Genomic DNA, 20,826 nt, shown 5'->3' on the forward strand with positions numbered 1-20,826 from the left:
CAGAATGGGCCTGAACTCGTTCTTGTCCTTCTTGCGGACCAGGAAGAACCTGGAGTACAGACCTCTTCCTCTTTGAGACAGAGGTACGTCTTCTTTCGCCCTTTTCCTTAACAGGATATCGGCCTCCGCCTGGAGCTCGCGCAGTTGATACTGCGAGCTGACCGGAGGAATCGATGGAGGAGGGCTGATGAACCGAAGACTGTATCCATTGCAAACAATATTCAGCACCCACTTGTCCTGAGTAATTTTTCTCCACTCTGCCAGAAAAAATTGAACGCTTACACCCACCGGAGCGGGTAACGGATGAAGGGGAAGTAACCGCTCAGGGTCGAGACCCGGCCGGGCCTTTGTTATCTGTAGAGGACTGTTGTCCACCTCTACCCTTCTGGCGCTTTTGGAAGGGTCTCCGGAACTGCTGCTGTTGTTGCTGCTGCTGTCCCGAAGACTGGCCTCGTCCTTTCCCCTGTGCACCGAACCGTCTCTGGAACGGGCGGTAGGACTTCTTTTCTTTGGGTTTTTCCAAACCCACAGCCGTCAGGGTCTCCGCCTCCGCCTTCATGCGGGCCATCTCATCATCGGCATGTTTTCCGAACAGTGTTTCTCCGGAAAAAGGCAGATTGGCACTGCAGGGCCTCCGGCTTGAGTGACGTGAGCCTGAGCCAAGCATGGCGGCGCTGGTTGATCCCGTGACAGTAACCATGGGCTGCCAACAGCGAAATATCCGCAGCCGCGCTGATGACCTGGTTTGAAACCAGCATCCCTTCCTTAAGAATTTCTAGGAAGTCCTCCTTCTTGTCACGTGGCAGAAGGTCCGTGAACTGTTCCAGGGAGTCCCACAAGGCACGGCTGTACCGCCCCAGCAAAGCCGAGTCGCTGGAGGCTTTCATGGTCGTGGAAGAAGTTCCACAAGCCTTCCGACCAGCCGAATCAATCCATCGGCTTTCCTTATCAGGCGGCACGGTGGAGGACGGGGAGGTAGAGTGTAACTTCCTGGCCGCCGTCACTATAACTGAGTCGGGCACTGGGTCCATCCGCAGGAAGGCTGGGTCCGAATCTATATACTTCTTCAGAAGTCGGGAGGGAGCGGCCTTCACCACCGCGGGCGTAAGAAACAGCTCCTCCGCAGGTTCGACCAGCCCTGGCACCAATGGCAGTAGAGGGCGAGATAGATGCTTCTTGTGAAGTGTCTCGAATATCACGGACGGAGCCGTCACCGTGATGCCCAATTTCGTAGCCCCACTCAGGAGAACCTCCTGGAACGTGCTGATGTCGTCCACCGGAGACACCCTTGTCCCCGGGGAATCGACAAGGTCGGCGAATAGGATCGTGTCCTGGAGGAGTCCGCTCCGGGCATTTGTCAAATAATGCAGGCATATTTGACATAAAAAGGAGCAAAACCCAAGAAGAACAGCACTAAAGTACTTTAGAAGCACTCAAAACAAAATTACTAGTGAAAAATCACCAATAAACCCTTGAAAAGGGAGAGCTCAATGCCCCAGGGTCCTGCTTGCAGGAGCCGGAAAAAAGAACTGAAAGTAAATTTATTTATTTATTTATTTATTTTATGCGATTTTTAGAGCGCGCAAATACCCGTGAGGGTGTCTCGGCGCTAGTACTACTGAACTCACTCTGGAGGCAAGAAATAGTTTAGGATGAAAACAGCCAGGTTTTAAGGTTCTTTCTGAAGTGTAGTAGGGAAGGGGCAGTTTTGATGTGAGATGGTAATGTATTCCACAGTTTAGCAGTTCCTATGGAAAAACATCTGTCTCCCCAGTTAGTCCTCCTTGTCCGTGGAACCCTCAGTAAATGTGCTGAGGATGATCGTAAGGTTCTTGCATGCTCCACGGGACGGAGAGCTGTTTTTAAAAACTGCGGGCCGGGGCTATTAATAGTTTTATAGGCTATGCATAAAGCCTTGAATTTGATTCGACTCCGTATGGGGAGCCAATGTAGCTTTCTGATATAGGGGGACGTGGGAGTGAATTTGGGAATAGCCAAAAGGACCCTGGCTGCGGCATTTTGTACCGTCTGTAGTTTTTGAAGGACCTTTTCTTGGGCATTTAGAAGGAGGGCATTGCAATAATCTGTTCTTGAGAACACCAGGGAGCTGATCAGGGTTTTGCCCGCAGAAGGCGGCAGGTATGGCAATCATTTTTTATCCTTTTTAAGATATAAAAGGAAGAGGATACCACCGCATTGGCATGATGAGAGAATGTCAGATTGGTGTTGAAGATTACTCCCAGATTGCGCACCTTGACTACAGGTTGAGGGGGGTTCCCCAGCTGGGAAGGCCACCACTGAGGGGACCAGGTGGGTTGCAAGTTCCCGAATGTCATCACCTCCGTTTTGTCGGAGTTTAGTTTGAGACAGTTTGAGGACATCCAGGAACTTATTGCCCTCATTCCCTCCTGGAAGTTGGCCGCGACTGCAATGCCATCGTTGTGTACCGATAACACTAACTGAGTGTCATCAGCATAGGTTGTGAGTGCGATTCCATAGGATTTTATTACCCTCGCCAAGTCCGATACGTAGATATTAAAGAGCATCGGACTTAGCGAGGAACCCTGTGGCACTCCACACGAGAGAGAGAAGGTCGGGGAGGTGTAGTTGCCCAACTTCACAGTCTGTGGACGGTTGGCCAGGAATGAGGCGAGGAGGTCCTTAGCTTTGCCTCTTATTCCCGCAGCCGAGACACGGTCGATCAGTGTAAGATGATCGACCGTGTCAAAGGCGGCGGAAAGATCCAGAAGTACAAGGACAGCGGAACCTCCCTTGTCCATCGTGGCTCTTATTTCGTCTGCTGCCTTAAGTAGTGCTGTCTCCGTTCCGTGGCCTTGTCGGAAGCCGAACTGAGTATCATCAAGAAGTTCATTATCATTGATGAATTTCGAGAGTTGGATGTTCATTATTCTCTCGAAAATTTTGGCTGGGAAGGGGAGACATGCAATAGGCCTGTAGCTGGCCGGGAGGAGAGGGTCAAGAGTGGGCTTCTTTAGAAGAGGCTTGATTATAGCCTTCTTCCAGACAGGCGGGTAGATGCCTGTTGCAAACATTGCATTGCAGATTGTATATAAAGCAGGCGAGATGGCTTCCGGTATATGATTGAAGATTGCAGCAGGGCAAGGGTCGAGAGGGGAGCCCGATTTAGTACCAGCCACCAGCTGTTGAACTTGCTGCTGTGTGGTTGGTTCAAAACAAGAAAAGATCGGGGAATTGTTATTGATCGAAGGGGTCGTAGTAAGCGTAGAGATTGGAGGATTGATGGAGTGACAAAAGTTCAGAAAGATGGAGTTGACCTTGTCCTCGAAAAATTTGGCCAGGGAGTCCGAGAGAGCTTGTGATCCTTCTAGGCGTGGAACCGGGGGGTTGGATAGGTGAGTGACTACCTGAAATAGTTGCCCTACCGAGTTTTTTGCCTCATTGATTTGGGCGGTGTAGTAGCGACTTTTTTCTGCTTTTATGAGTTCTTTGTAAATCCGAAGTGCACTTTTGTAGGTCTGCTTGTCAGTAGAGTCATAATGTCGACGCCACTGCCTTTCCAGGTTCCTACAGTACTGTCTCTGAATTCGCACGGGCTCAGTGAACCACTGTGCTGAAGGGGCTAGCCTACTTAGATGACGAGTTTTGATAGGGGCTAGTTTGTTACAGGCCTTATTGAGACAGCTTAGAAAGCTTGCAGATGCTGAGATGGGGTCTTGAGTTCCATCAGGAATATGATTGGCCAGCATCAGTTCTCCTAAAAGATCCAAGTTGATGTGTTTCCAGTCTCTGTATGAGATAGTAGCCGAGGATGTGAGACTGTCTTTAGTAGACGGGGTTGCAATGGAGAAGCATACGGCTGAGTGGTCCGTCCAAGTCAGCGGGATTACCTTGGTAACAACAATATGAGGATTGTTGGTAAAAAGGCCGTCTAAAGTGTGACCTGCTTGATGTGTGGGATCTTTTATTAATTGCAGCAGGCCAATAGATGCTAAATCATTTGTTAGCTGTGCTGTGTGCGGGTCAGTAATGGATTCCAAGTGGAAATTAAAATCTCCCAGTAAGGTAAAATGGGGGGCATCTACCGAGGCTTCGATCATATTGCCTATGTTAGCAAGGAACTTGGCACGTGACCCGGGAGGGCGGTAGATTAGCATACCCTTAAATGGGACCTGTAGTGCATTCTGGGATACTGTGAAGTTCTGGAAAGTTCTCTTAAAGGCACAGTATCCTGTTCTGAGCCACATAATGGCAGCCTATGGGGCTTGTCTGTCCAGATCCTCCTCTCTATCATTCCAGAAGGTTTTTGCTGCTGAAGCAAGGGAAATCTGTACAGGCTTTGCTGTTGTGGATTTTTTTGGTGGAATTTCTAGTTGAAGTACTGGACAGTGTAGCCTGTTTTATAGGCTGCATTATCTGTCTTTAATTCTCTCTTAAGTGTCTGTGCAGGTCTGCATATTTCGACACTGTAAGAGATTATTTTTGATTGCTCCAGGGTCCACGCACATGGGCGGGACTATTCACTAGATTATGACTATACACAGAGATCCCCTACTACAGAAGCCCAAGTTATGGAGAAAAGTCATCACCTGTTACAGGTATTCCCTTCCCAGCGCCAAGGACTCTACTTTCACAAGTCTGCCATCAAAGTATGGAAATACATGGACTCTCGACCTCTACAAATGTGCTTGCAGTTGTGGCAACTGCACTGCAAAGACACATGAAGCAGTCATCTGGCCAAACGGCAGGATCACAAACTGATGGCACTGAAAGCCCACTGAAAACCTCATGTAAAGTCTGTATAGCCTGTAGCCGCAGGATTGCAAGGTTAAAGTTAGTGTCCAGGAACACTAACCAGTTCCCTCATTCAAGGTTAATAAGACTCTGCTCAGAAACATCTTGAACTTGCCCCACAGAATGCACATGTTCAAAAAGGCGGAAATCTAGGATGTTCCCTAATGAGATTAGAATCCTGTGCCTCTCTATGGGCTCAGTTTGCTCAGAAAGGCAAATGCTTTTGCCTCCAAAATTGGGACATGCACCGGAGAGAATATTGTGGTGAAAGGAGAGCATTCATCAGAGGGAACGACAGGAAGGGGAGGATGTATCCCCAGAGAAATTAGCTAGAAGGCCCAGCAGACGTGCAGTGGCTGCTTCCCAATTGGTACCAAGGTGGTCAGTACGCCCCTAACAGAGCCTCCACAAGAAAGTGGGTATGGAGCTGCTGCCCCGGATGATACCCCTTACACCCACCTCTGTCCAGAAAGAGAGGGGTAAAGCTGCTTGGGTGTCCTCATGGTTATTTCAGGATGTACCTAATGAGACTGTACTGCCCTGGAGTAGCAACGCATCTTCCAGAACCCCTGGTGAAACTGCAGGGCTCTGGGAAGTGAGACAAGGGCAGAATCTGTGGCTCTATTCTTTTAATGGGAGGAGTTTGCTTTCTCTCCGAATAACTGCTCGCCATTGAAGGGCATGCCCAAGAGTGTAGCAATAACATCTCCGGAGAATCAAGAGGAAAACATAAAGGTACATAGACACGGCATGACAGTTGTTCCTATCGAACCAGCACAATTCGGTGCAGTCAAGGCCATCCTTCAGAAGCCGCTTCAAGTCCATCAGTGACCATGTCATAGAACTGCTCCTTCTTGTACAGTCTGACAAGGCTGAGCACCATATGCTTAGCCAATTCCCACAAAGCATGCACATAACAGCCAGGTGGCATTTGCAATGCAGAATCAAACTGGCAGGAGCAAAAAACGTGTGACCCAAAGAATCAAGCACATTTGATTCCTTATCTGGAGGTGAAGAAGAAAATGCAAATAATTTGAATAACTTTGAGTGGGCCTATGGCATCAGACAATTTGGCTATGCAGGATCCAGAGGTTGGGGGGGGCATATTAAAGAATAGCAAGGTCTCTGCTGGTGATGAGGAGGGCTACAAAATTCTCAATCAGAATATCAGACCTAATTGAGGAGCAGGACTAGACGGGAATCTAATATCACCGTCTGGCAAAGGTATGCGAGTCCAATGGGTATGCGAGTCCATCTGCTGTGCCCAGAATTATATGTGCTGGGAACCTCAACATTTGGATCATACACACGGTCAACCTCCCTTAAAACCGGTTCCCAGTATCAGTATAGTCTGGGACAATGGCAGAGTAGGTGAAGCAAAGTCCCAGCATTGCCACAATTCCTGCAACAGAGGTCACATTTTGGGGGCGGCCCTCTCTGTACTCTGCAGGAAGTATCAGTAGTGTGTGATTCTTGTGAGGGTCTCTCTCATCGACGTGCTAGCAGCATTTATTCAAGGTCTCGTGAATATATCTTACCACTTCTTGTGTGCTAGTGTCCTCCCGATTTCTGATTCATATGGGACCTGGCCTGCTGTCCAAGTCATGGAAGGATCAGTTAAAGGCCTTATAAATCAACCTTCTATTATCTGTCTTAAGAAGGATCCATTTCTCCATAACAGTCATAAGGCGAGAAGTCCCCGGCCTCAAGGCTTTGTGAGTGGCCCGGTGTTTCACCTTGAAATATCGCAGCCTCTCAGTTTCGGAATGCCAGAATACCTTTTACTTTGTTCAAATGTTTTAATTACCTAGAGGTCACACAAGTAGCCCACCTGCTAAAAGCCGGCGGCCTTCCATTTTGACTGCATGGTACGGTCAAAGCCAGGGAGAAATCTGGATTGCCTATGATGGGGGTAAGGAGTGAAGAGTAAGTGAACAGTCCCTTCCTGATAATAACCGTGTCCCAAGAGGTAAGTGTGGAGGCCTAACAAGCAGGATCACCTAGGCAGCCAAGGAATCTTCCAAATATGATTCCCTGCTATTGCTTGATCCATAAAACCTTTTTCCGAAGCTGCACTCCACATTGTATTGGAGCTGGGCAGCGTGATAATAATTGGCTAAATGTAGTATTTCCAAACCTCCCTCCAAAGGGTGGCTATACACCATGCTTTTGGGTTGTCTGGCTTTATTAATCTCGCCCTCACCCCATAAGATTAAATTATTAAATCGTACTTTTTTAATCAATTTTTTATTTTGCATTTTTAAAAAAAGAGAACAGAGAAATAGAACACATTGTATAATTCGACTAGGAATGGTAAGTCATACGAAAAAAAAACAATGACGGGGAAAGGCGGAAGGAACACTTACACCTAGACAGCATAGAAAAATCAGGATTACCTTTCACCCCACAACTGTCCTACACATGAAAGTTCCATTTCGACAGAACCCTGCTCTGGGTAATACGAGGACATATGGATGTTAGATGTGCGTAGAACTGTGAAGTCCCCATTTCTAACCCCCCGCACGTTGTTGGTGATTAAGTGAGTGGTAGAAGTGCAGAGGAAGTGGTTGCTTTCACAGTTGAACCACGCAAAGTTGTGCCGAAGCAAGTGGGAAAGCAGGCTGCCTTGAGTAAGTGGATGAAGGGAAAAGCCAGTCAACCCCTGGGTCACCCAAAAGAACTGTTAGTGGTTCAAGTGCAATATGAACGTTGGTTATGGTCTGCATTATATCCATAATCTCAACCCAGAAAGTTCAGATCACCGGGCATGACCACCATGTGTGTAGGAAGGTGCCCCTCTCCCGCACCCCTTCCAGCACAAATCCGAACCCCCAAACAACTTGGCTAGTCTAACAGGTGTGAGACACTAATGGGTCACCATTTTATATGACATTTCCCTTATAGCGGACACAAATCGAAGACTTGGCAGCCCTGAGCCAGACACCTCACCCTCCAGGTGTCGTCAGATAACGCAGTGGCTAACTCTCTTTCTCACTGTAATACATAAGCTTGTTTGCGAAAAGGAGTCAACTGTAAGAGGTATCGGCAGAGCCATGATAAGCCCTTTCGGCGTACATTATTGAGACAGAGGGACTCCAAGTTTATATCATTGCGCTGGAGAGCCGGACGCACGAGGGGCCTACCAGCCCAATGAAAAAAACAACAAGTGATGGACTGAATGTGGATCAATGTCACACACTCCCCCAGTCAAAAGATCTGGGCCCAAATCCATCGTTTTTTTGCACTCCACACCACCCTGGGTCAGATAATGGCTTTATGCAAATCAGCTCTGACCCTGTTGCCCCATGGGAACAGTCCAGTCCGAACTACAACAGCCATATCTTTCCCAGACCGGAATCAAGCATCCGAGGACCGGACCGGTTTCGAGGTAACACCTCTCTTCAGCCCGGCTAGCTTGACTCCAAGTGGTGTGGAGTGCCTGGGACCCACGTCTGGGCATCCCCAGCGCACTTAGGGCGGCAATTGCAAAAAACAACAAGTGATGGACTGAATGTGGATCAATGTCACACACTCCCCCAGTCAAAAGATCTGGGCCCAAATCCATCGTTTTTTTGCACTCCACACCACCCTGGGTCAGATAATGGCTTTATGCAAATCAGCTCTGACCCTGTTGCCCCATGGGAACAGTCCAGTCCGAACTACAACAGCCATATCTTTCCCAGACCGGAATCAAGCATCCGAGGACCGGACCGGTTTCGAGGTAACACCTCTCTTCAGCCCGGCTAGCTTGACTCCAAGTGGTGTGGAGTGCCTGGGACCCACGTCTGGGCATCCCCAGCGCACTTAGGGCGGCAATTGCAAAAAACAACAAGTGATGGACTGAATGTGGATCAATGTCACACACTCCCCCAGTCAAAAGATCTGGGCCCAAATCCATCGTTTTTTTGCACTCCACACCACCCTGGGTCAGATAATGGCTTTATGCAAATCAGCTCTGACCCTGTTGCCCCATGGGAACAGTCCAGTCCGAACTACAACAGCCATATCTTTCCCAGACCGGAATCAAGCATCCGAGGACCGGACCGGTTTCGAGGTAACACCTCTCTTCAGCCCGGCTAGCTTGACTCCAAGTGGTGTGGAGTGCCTGGGACCCACGTCTGGGCATCCCCAGCGCACTTAGGGCGGCAATTGCAAAAAACAACAAGTGATGGACTGAATGTGGATCAATGTCACACACTCCCCCAGTCAAAAGATCTGGGCCCAAATCCATCGTTTTTTTGCACTCCACACCACCCTGGGTCAGATAATGGCTTTATGCAAATCAGCTCTGACCCTGTTGCCCCATGGGAACAGTCCAGTCCGAACTACAACAGCCATATCTTTCCCAGACCGGAATCAAGCATCCGAGGACCGGACCGGTTTCGAGGTAACACCTCTCTTCAGCCCGGCTAGCTTGACTCCAAGTGGTGTGGAGTGCCTGGGACCCACGTCTGGGCATCCCCAGCGCACTTAGGGCGGCAATTGCAAAAAACAACAAGTGATGGACTGAATGTGGATCAATGTCACACACTCCCCCAGTCAAAAGATCTGGGCCCAAATCCATCGTTTTTTTGCACTCCACACCACCCTGGGTCAGATAATGGCTTTATGCAAATCAGCTCTGACCCTGTTGCCCCATGGGAACAGTCCAGTCCGAACTACAACAGCCATATCTTTCCCAGACCGGAATCAAGCATCCGAGGACCGGACCGGTTTCGAGGTAACACCTCTCTTCAGCCCGGCTAGCTTGACTCCAAGTGGTGTGGAGTGCCTGGGACCCACGTCTGGGCATCCCCAGCGCACTTAGGGCGGCAATTGCAAAAAACAACAAGTGATGGACTGAATGTGGATCAATGTCACACACTCCCCCAGTCAAAAGATCTGGGCCCAAATCCATCGTTTTTTTGCACTCCACACCACCCTGGGTCAGATAATGGCTTTATGCAAATCAGCTCTGACCCTGTTGCCCCATGGGAACAGTCCAGTCCGAACTACAACAGCCATATCTTTCCCAGACCGGAATCAAGCATCCGAGGACCGGACCGGTTTCGAGGTAACACCTCTCTTCAGCCCGGCTAGCTTGACTCCAAGTGGTGTGGAGTGCCTGGGACCCACGTCTGGGCATCCCCAGCGCACTTAGGGCGGCAATTGCAAAAAACAACAAGTGATGGACTGAATGTGGATCAATGTCACACACTCCCCCAGTCAAAAGATCTGGGCCCAAATCCAGCCCAATGAAGACACCGACTTAATCTGAAGCAGTCACATCCAGTGAGGGCAAATGTTGTCTCTAGGTCACCTCTTAACCATAGGTTGCCATTGTCATATAAGTCCCCCAGGATGAGGGAGAGTACCTGAACTTAATAAAAGGAAGCCGGTGATTCATAACCAAAGAAAAGTCAGGATGATGGGACGGGGAGAATCTGAAGGTGTACACTGGGAATGCCCTAAGCTGTTGTACCGCTGTTCAGAAGGCCAACAGCAGTGATGTCAGCGGCAATAGGGGGGGAGGTGTCGCTTCAAAGGAAGCCGGGAACCATAAAAGCCCCGACAAGGGGGGGTGAGGCAGGAGAAGTGAGGAGAATATGCCTGTTCGACTTGAAGTCCAAGGCTTCCTATCAGGGTCATCATTCCAGTCCAAAGAAGGGCGGAGTTGTGCCACCAAGCTATAAGTAGAAACATCAGGGAAGCCCAGGCCACCCCCCAAAATGGTTGGCTCAACTTTGCTTTCGCCACTAGTGGGGACATCCCCCCCCCACACACACAATTCAGCTTTTTCATGCGGATGTGTTGATGGAGCAAGGGTGGAAGGACTAGTGGCAGAGTCTAGAGGACATAACAAGCGAGGCATAAAGTTCATTTTCAAAATATTAAGTCTGCCCAGCCATGAGATCTCTAATTTACCACAATGATATAAGTCTTTGAATAGGGAATAGAGAAGGTGGGTATGTTACAGGAGTAGAAGTCTTTCGTCTGCGGCGCCAAATGAATCCCTAGATACGGGATGGCTGTCGTCTCCCATTTGAAGCCCCCTCCGCGAGTGTGGCCCCCAAGGCTGTTTTGGGGATCGGCAACACCCATGCCTCGTGACTTAGTGAAGTTAATTTTACAGCCAGATATCCGAGAGAAGGAGTCTATATCCTCCATCAACATGGGAACTGTGGAGGCGGGATTCGTTAAGAAGCAAAAGGTATAAATCGGCGAATAAGGTAACTTTGTTCTACTCCAGTAGCCATCATGCCCGTAATGTGAGGCTTAGCCTAAACTTTAGCTACAAATGGTTCAATTGCGAGAGAAAATATGCTGTGTGCTCCCTGTGAGCCGAATGGACTTGGAAAAGGAGCCATTGATTTTGAGCTTAGAGGAGGGTTTCATAAAGTTAAACAGGATAAAAGTCTTCATTTTAGGCTGTAAGAAGGGCCATAGGTTGACATTGACACTTGGCTACTTCCATAAGGGCCACCGCCAGTTGCGTGTTATCATTGGCCAGCCTGTTACGGATAAAGCCCAACGGCGTTGTGGCTATTATAGAAGGCCAGATATGCTGTAAGCGGGGAACCAGGATGAAGGAAAAAAAGCTTCACATGACAGTGAGAACATCTATAGGCCTGTATGAAGGGCATTGATAAGTGGGCTTACCTGGTTTCAGGAGGAAAGTAATGTGTGATTCTGCCATAGTATCCGTGACCACACCAGCTGTCAAAAATGAGGGGTCAATTAGGAGAGAAGCATTGGCTTTAAAAAATGGGGTTGTATAGCCACCGCAGCCAGGTGTTTTACGTAAAGGGAGGGCGCCCTGCTCTCATCTGCAGTAATGTCCTCCTCCAGCAGGCGCAGTTCCTCAGATCTATCTAGAGGTGGCAAAGGAGCTCAGGTAGTCATCATGATGCTGGGTATCAAGCCATTGAGCTTGATAGAGAGTGGAATAGTAGCTGTTGAAAACCTCAAGGATCCCCTCTGTCTCCCAACAGCAACGACAATCATCGTCATTAACTTCCCCGATATGTTTACGGATAGCTATGATGCGTAAAGTATGCGCTAAGAGTCTGTCGGCCTCGTCTACTTTTACATAATATGTTTGGCTGACATAGAGCAACGTTTTGGCACCTATTTTCATTAAGAGGTGTTCAAGTTCGCCCTGAAGGTGCTGCAAGTCTCGCAGAGTCCTGCGGGAGTCCCTTTCTGTGTGCCATGCCTCTGCCTGACGTACTGGAGTCTCTAGCTCCTGATGGCGAAGGTTGTTCACCCTTTTAAAAGCAGCCGTATGGTAGATAAGTTCTCCTTGGAAAACTGCTTTCGCAGCATTCCAGAGAGTTGCAGGCGAAACATAGCCGGTGTCGTTTTCAGGAAAGTAGTGTTTGATAGATTCTTTGATACAATACGGAGAACTGGATTTATAAGTGCTACATCATCGAGAATTCATGCCCGCAGGAAAGGGCACTGTAGGGCCACCAAGCTAGGCATCAACCACACCAGGGCATGGTCAGAAATAGCACTAACATCGATTTTGGTGTCGACAACACTGGGCAATAAAGACCCGGAAGATAAGAAGTAATCAATTCTAGAGTATGTCCTGCGGACACTGGAATAGAACGTGTGGCCCCGCTCTCAGGGGTGATGCTGGCGCCAGATGTCCATCATAGTCAAGTCCAATATGCCTTTATCAGAGCTGTGGGAGGGCAAGGTTAATCTCGTTGAGGCTGAGAACGGTCTAAACAGGGGTCTAGGGAGACGTTAAAGTCACCCCCAAGTATTATTTCGCCTCAATGGAAGTGGGAGATACTCGGAAAAAGCTCATTTTAGAACTCCTCCTGATCTCCATTTGGACCATAAATTGAAGCTATAGACATTTGAGTGGAACCAAATGTGCCTCGTATGCAGCCTCTCGCGATCCCTGTAGGTGCTGTCTAAAGTAAAAGGGAGGTCACGAAGAAGCAGAATTGCTACTCTCCAGGTCTTGCGGGTAGAGCATATGTGGAATTGTGTGGGGTATCAGTATGAGCGAAGGTGTTCAGTGTCACGCAGAGGAGATGCTTCTCTTGTAAGAGTGCCATGTCCAACTCGTTGTGATGTAACCATTGTGTCCGAGCCCTACTTTTGAGTGGGGCTTAAAGGCTGTGTATGCTAAGGAATACAAAGTGGAGGATGGTCATAGAGAGGCATGTGTACAAATCACTAGTGTGTCTTGAATACAACGGTATGGGTGTGGCTCCCACCCACAACAGGGCGCAGTATGTATACATGTGTCAGCAACAATAATGAGTTAACAAAATATATAACTGTGAATAACAGAAGGTGAGAGAAGCAGCAAAGAGGCCGCCAGGCCAGCTGTTAGCAACCAAACAAAGGTTAAATCAGAAAAACACAATTTAGAAAAATAGAAAAGATACTTGAAAAGACCATTAAAGACAGCAAAGGAGAAGGAGTGAGCTTGTGGTTAATCCCATATGTTCCCACCACAACAGAAACAGAATCACAACAAGGAAGAATAATCAGTTACTGGCTGGAGAAAAGGAATAGTACCCCCACTCCATGGACAGTTCCCAAAGCATCAGAGAGGTCCAACTACATACCCACGGGAGAGGCCAGACTGTCAAGATGGTGTATCGTCATCTGACGAGGGAGGGCGCTGACCCCCAGCAAACTGCCACTTTTGTTTCCCTGCCTTCCGCTTGGGACAGGTCTGAGAACTGAAAGTGCCAACTATTCCCCCATCAATCAAGGCAAGGTTCTGTTGTTCAAAAGACTGGTCTTTGTCAGACGGTAAGGCCAGGCCATCAAGCATGCTTTTGCGATCCCTTAGATCGCGGTCGCAGTAGAAGAGATGGGCCAATATATAGAAAGCTCTAGGGAGAGCAGCCATTTTGTTCTGCTTTTGTAGGCGGTCTTGCATAGAGCTCAGCAACCCCAAAGAAGTTTGTCCAGGCTGCATCTTCCATAAAGGAGAAGATCTTGATACCCAAATATGTTATCTATTTCGCAGTCCCGCTAGTGGGTAGTGCACCTGTATAGTCTCTACTGAATGTCAAAGAAGGGGTAGGTTTAGGAGTAAGGACTTCTGTAGGTTTACATCTTAGAACCAACCACCTCTCCAAATTTGGATATTTTCTCTAAGAGGGGCGGGAGTGGGTGAACAGGATCTGTTAGCGTTAGCAGTTTATCACTGGCATAAAGACAATCTGTGGACCACTTTGCCAAACGATACACCATGAATATCTGGATTTGTTTTGATTGAGATTGCAGGCTCTATGTATAGAGCAACTGAAGGTGGAGACAAGAGACAATCCTGTTGAATCCTCTTCTAATTCAGAAGGCATGAGAGGCTCGTTCATCAATCGGAACCGTGACCACATGGTTTGCACAAATGCTAGCGAGACACGCCTTATATTTGGGTCCGAGACAGACCCTTTAGAGGATCTTGCACAGGCATGGCCAGTGCACCCTTTTTGGCATCGGCAGCTAGGAACAGCGCGTACACTTGTGATCTGTGTACTTTATTGATAAAGTGCAGGGCTCCCAGAAATATTGACACTTTCAAGCTTACTTGCTACAACTACTGGTGATGATACCAGATTGTCTAAGATCCGGACAAAGCATTTAGTCTGGACATATATGGACTAATTTGTATGCTGAACAGACACTACATTAACATTTATTTGTCTCTTCATCTGCGACTCTCAGAGTTTTTGCCTCTATAACTCTAGTGTTGCCAAGTCTATCATGCACCAATAGGCTGTATACTAGTCTCAGGAGAAATCTAATCAGTAAAAACAACCAATCCAGAATGGTTCAGCAAGACAACTGCTAAACTTGAGTAGGTGTGCACACATCACCCATACTCTCAAAGCTTAGCAATGGGTCAATGTGGCCCGAGGAACTTCATTACCCACTAGCTGATCCATAGAACAAGACTCCTACACCTACAATCAAAATTCAGACACTTCTGGCAAATGAGGAACCTCAAAAACAACCTGGCTCCACTCCTGACCATATCCTTTTAAAACACCCATGGAGTTTAGAAGAGGTGTACGATCTACCTGTTTACTGAAGCATACATGCTGCATAATTCAGTTTGTATCCCTCACATTAATTTTATGCTCCTGCAATAAAACTGCACTGTGACATGAGTCCCTCAAATCGACTGAGCACACTTCCAATTCTCATGCATTATACCAAGACATGTCCTCAATAACCCACACAACAAATCATTAACCATGCTTAACAAACGGATTAGAATTCCATGCAATACTCCCTGAAATCATACCCTTGATTACAATGGTCTTAATCCTCTGTCGCTGCTGGGTAAATTTCATATAATAGGCCCTTGAGGCTTAACAGTTTCCCTTCATAGATAGGTTCAGGTCATGTTACAATTTCTTTTCGTAGGTTCAGGTCACGTTGCTCCGAGGTAAACTTCACAGTGTGCTGCTCCATTTGTTTAGCAGTGCCTCTAATGGGGTGAGTGTTCTGTCCCCTTTGCTTATACCCTCGAGAAACCCATGTATTCATATCAATGATATCCACATACGCTAGATTCCATCTCTACACATGAAAGCGCCTATGGCCAATACTCTAGAAGTATAGCAACATTCGTTTCCCAAGTATCCAAGAGCTACACACCTCTCCCAGCATGTTCTAAATAGGCAAAACTTCAAAAACACTCGTTTATCCATGCACTCCAAAGACGGCACTAGAATCAGATGAAATTTAGAGCGCTTCACAACCTCATCAGTAATACAAAGCGCTATATGAATTATAAAAATGGAGTAGCTACTCACTGAATCATCCGGAAAATGATTCAGGATACCTCGGGGATAACAAAAGCCCTTTCCAAGTGTCAAAACAAAACCCAAACTATGCTGCTGGGATTGGACTCTCAGAGGTCAATGGTAATTAACAAACTGTAGCAAATCACATGTTCTGCTTAGTCTCGCCCAGATTCTTGCCATTCATGTGTATATTACTTTTGGCTGCCATTATGAATCTATGCCCTGTTACACTGCCATTGAGTGCCATTGTTCATGAGCTCTATCCCTGAATATGTACTGTAAAAATGGCTATGAACAATCAGCTAATTTAGCATTCCAGTAACACTACTGTAAGTTGGTCAAAGAAATGCACTAACGACATGAAAGTTAAATGTCATTTCTGGGCTGCGTTGTGTATGTAACCCACTAACATATATGAATAATGTGTATGGCTCTTAATAGAAAACATACTTTAACACATTTAGTAAGTCACCCCTAAGTATGGCCTGTATTTTTACGCGGCTTGGTGTTTAACGTATAAGTGGAACATAACAAACTTAAAGAAGAATTATGTTGTTGCAGTGAAAAGTTGCCAAAAGAAGTCTGACAATGTGTTTGGGAAATTTACATTTCCCATGTGCAGGCCAGACTGTGAATAAAAGTCGATTTTTACAACTAAACGTAAAAGTTATTTTTGACCTTTTTTTAAATCAAAAATCTACTTCAATTGTGAAAAAGTGTTTGATAAGTGTAGTGAAAAACAAAGTTTTAAAAAGTGTACTTAGTGCAGCCTAAACATAAACTAGATTTAAAACCAGTTTGGTTATCTGCCTTCCCTGGAGTCACAGTAATTAGTATGCAAGTTCGGTGTGAATTGCTTGCCTCCTGGAGGACAAGGTGGCCACTTTTAAAAACAAGCATTTACAATGCAATAGGTCTTGCATTTACGAGAGTTTGAGCTATTAACATTGTAAATGACAATGCCTTTTATTTACATGTTGTTTTTAGGACAGATAAATAAAAGGCATTGTCATTTACAATGCCAATAGCTTAAACTCTTGCAAATGCGAGACTTATAGCAATGCAAATGCGTTCGGCCCCACTCAATAAAGATTTTTTATAAGTGTTAGGAGAGAATGTGTCCACATAAAACGGGGGTGTCCCCATGGGAGGTTACAAACTGAGACAAGGTGGTGCTAAAGAGGGACTACTAAGGCTATTGACCAATTAGAAGCCACAGTTTACAGTGGACAATGACACAAGTCAATGAAAAATATGGGAGGAGCTTCAAGTCCATACCTGAATACAGCATGCATCGCAGAGCAGCGCATGCGCTGCCCAGGCTCGACCTAACAAGAAGCCCAAAGTGGTGTATACACCGACTACTTCCAGCTGAGACAACTGGGCGGGTACACAACCATATGGTAACAAAAAACACTTCCACAACAACCTACACTTTCAGGTGGAATCCTCAAATAGGGATTCAGGACACAGACACCTATTCAGCCTCACAGCATCGATGGGAGGAGGGAAAACTGATTAAAGAACAGGGCAGAGAGGCTTCCTCGATTCCCGTAGTGGTGAACCTGAAAGGGGATACTACACTTCTATAATGGGAAGGTGGCAGTGGTTATCTTAAATAAGACTCCTGGAAGGTTTAGAGAAAACAGAGAGGAAGTACTGCAAAATGATGTTGGATTTCCATAGAAACAGGACATTTTCCATCCCTAGAGTGGATAGAAAAAGAAAAGAAACCTACTACCACCTCTTTTGAATATTTATGAGCTTGGAAGAAAGAAAGAAATAACTCTTATTGCTGAGCAAAGACACCTGAAGGGTTCTCATCTCCACTTGCATCCAGGACCTGGAAGGGCTGTCCAAGGGTCAAATTCCTGGACTGCTGTTCATTGATACAAGGGCACAAAAGACAGAGACGGGCTCCTTTATTTGTAGAGAATCCAGCTTGTCGGTTCTGAGTGGAATGCACTGTACCTTTTGAAAGTCATGCTGGGATTGAGAGCCAAAAACCTGCCCAGGGGAGATGGGCTGAAGGAGGGACTTAGCCAGCATAAAAACACTATTGGGACTCGTGTTCGTAGGAGAAAGCAGAGGCAGACAGGTCTATCTCACACATGGAGCTGTTACTGGAGTGCCCAAGAGTCGTCACGAAAACAATAAAAGCATTGGAGTGCACCAACATGGAAGATAAAACTCCCCCCTGACCACCTGGCCTGTAGAAGCAGTACAGTTTGCTGGTAACTCTTCCTCGTTTTTGTTTTCTGACCAAAAGAACAGCTTTTTGGTGACTACTTTTGAGAAATGGGACATTTACATTTGCAATTGCTATATGAGCTTTTTGCTGACATTTTTTACTTACAATATTTAGTTCTCCGAATCCGTTTTTAACAATTTTCGAATCTTTTTGCCTACTGATTTTTTCTTGAGATTGAACATCCCTATGGGAACTTTATTGTGACGTGTTTTTAAACTTTAATGTTGTTTGGTGCAGTATGAACTTGGCACATATTTTTCAGAAGGCTCTCCTCTTGCTTGTTCAATAAATATCAATGGTTAAGGAGGCTCACATTCAACTGTTTTGTGACCTAATCAGATTGGGTTATTAAATTGGTTGAAGTATCCTTTTCCAAATGACTAATCTAATTACGCAAATCCACCATTTTCATTGGTGTGCAAATTACAGTAGAACACTTGCCCGCTTTTGAATATGTTAATACTTAACAAAACTTTAAAGATTAGATCACTGCTGTGATCTCAGACATTCCCACATACAAGGTTCTTGGGTGTGATTGAATCCCTATGGAATTTTGCGAAGTCTCCTCTAAGCTTTTAGCCCCAGCTTATTGCAGGTGTATAATACAGCTCTGCCAAGAAGAATAGTACACTCATTCAGAGAGGCCATAATCGTAGCCGTTTTAAAACCACAGAAGCACCCCCTCGCAGTACGACTCCTATTGTAAATGTAAATGTAAATGTGGGATACTTGTAAAGCGCACTGTTACTCTACCAGAGTGTCCTGGCGCTGTAGACCGCTGGGGAACCCATCCTGGTTTTCCCTGTGAGATGGTCCCTTTCTTTGCTCATTGTCCTTTCGCAGCAGATGCTAAAATTCTTGCCAAAGCGTTCGCTAAATAGCAATTGCTAGCGTTTCCGGAGTTCGTTCTACCCAACCAGGCAGGCTACTGTGGTGAAGGACCTCTCGCAATCTTAGATCACTATTTGCAGTGATGCACCAATTAAAACCGGACCTGAATGCGGTGGTGGTATTCCTGGACGCCACCAAGGCATTTGAATCCCTGGAACGGGCCTAGTTATTTTACATCCTTTCTAGAAAGGAGTTTCCTATTATTTTCATAAACTGCGTCAGATTACTGTATAATAAATCATCAGTCAGGGTTCAACTAAACGTTCTATTATCGCCGCACTTAACAGTCGAAAGGGGGACACGTCAAGGTTGCCCACTCTCTCCACTTTTATACACACTGGCATTGGAGCCACTGACATGTACAATCAGACAGATGCACACTCTCAGAGGGATGTATTTTACCCCTCGTAACCTAATTGTGTCCCTCCACGTGGACAATATTGCTGTATATCGCCGCGCACCAGCTTGAACCCTGAGTCCGGTTATCATGGAATTCACTCTTTTCAAGACCCTTTCGGGATCACGATCAACTAGAACCAAATGACTATCACCACAACTCCAGGCACCCGAATCTGCCCTTTGGAGGTTCCCATCCCCTGGTGTTTGTCATCAGTATAATATTAAGGAAGAAGGATAAAACAAGATAAAGATACTGTTTCTCTGAAAATGATGGGGTGGCTTTGTCGAAAATTGGAGACTAAGTTGACAGATGGAAATCCTGGACACTGTCCCTGATGGGCAGACTAGCTTTAATGAAAACGATTAACTACCCAGATCATTTGATCTATTCTACAATGTACCCATCACATTAAATCAAGCATTCTTCAAAACACTCAATTCACACATCTCCCTGGCTGGTTGGGCAAACAACCCAGAATTTGTTGGGAAGTACCAACCCTGTGTAGGAGTGGGGAGGGGGATGGGGGCAGAGTACACCAGACTTTGAACTATACTATAATTGCGCCCAGGCACACGTTTCTCATTATTGGCTACACCCACTTCCCTCACATAACAAACGTGGCGATGGAGCATGATGCAATGTTTCCCCATGCACTGAGTGCAATGCTAGACCGAGCATCCAGGTGTATCACACGGAGATCAACATGGTGGCTGGTACACTACTGGCTTGGGACAAAATCCGTTGACGGATGTCACGTTCTACACTTTACTCCCAGGAACAGTGCTTAACCCACTATCCACTTATCTACCTGACTAGTGAGACACCGGTTCTCCGCAGAGTACAGACATGGGGATACACAAGGTGGGCATTATGTATCTAGGTGACCAGTTTCTTAACTCCTCAACAATGGTGAGGGGAGAGCACCGCTCTGCAATGAACACCTTCATATAGCTTAGACTCCGGGCTTTCTGTAAAGAACACTACCTTTCCTTTCCATCAGAACCCACTCCCTGCAAAGAACTGGGTCTTCTTATCACTAATGCATCCAATAAGCACTTCGTCACTTCTTTATTTTGTACCATACAGGCCAAAGTCCCACTGGCCCAGCACACTGATAGACTGAGGTGGGAAGTCACCCTAGGTGTTGAGCTTACAGTCAAAGAAAGGGCATATTGTTGTGAACAAACTGGCAGGCTATACCCAAATGGTAGGCTGTGCCTCATCTACTTCAAATACTTACATCAGTTATACCGCTTCCCCCCCGGGTATGGCCAGGTACGAGGTTGAAGCAGACACCTGACGCCGCAGATGTAGAGCTACGGCTGTGGATTGTTTCACTCTGAATGGCACTGCCCACACCCTAGCGAGGACTGGTCCGAGGTTTTTGAGCACTAGTGCTATGGAGCCCATCATATGTATTTCGAGGTGTTCAGAGAAGAACAGAAACACAAAATACCATGATAAACAAAGACATACAATAATGTGTAGGAGTTGGAAAATGTTTAGTATTCTTCTAAAGGCAACTGTAAGCTTCTAAGTCATATACAACTTTGTTCAGACAGTAGGAAAAAGAGTAATGTGATTTGCATTTCATCAAAAGTAGAAAACATTCAAAAAGTAATTCAACCCTATTTAAAAATGCTGACAAAACAGCCTCGCCTGTTAAAACAGGCGCTGGCTAAATAGCCATCTTAATAAATAACCCCAATCATGGTTTTCAATAAAAACAGATTCATCTAACC

The 20,826-nt window shown here is 46.4% G+C and overlaps 1 protein-coding gene across 13 annotated transcripts in view; it reads right to left on the reverse strand.

The window, feature by feature from the left end:
* RNF130 (ring finger protein 130) overlaps positions 1 to 20,826 on the reverse strand; it is a 684,518-nt gene that overhangs the window by 517,811 nt on the left and 145,881 nt on the right. The window lies entirely within an intron of this gene.

This window comes from Lissotriton helveticus, chromosome 7 (assembly GCF_964261635.1).
Source record: "Lissotriton helveticus chromosome 7, aLisHel1.1, whole genome shotgun sequence".
In the NCBI taxonomy this organism is placed as follows: domain Eukaryota; kingdom Metazoa; phylum Chordata; class Amphibia; order Caudata; family Salamandridae; genus Lissotriton; species Lissotriton helveticus.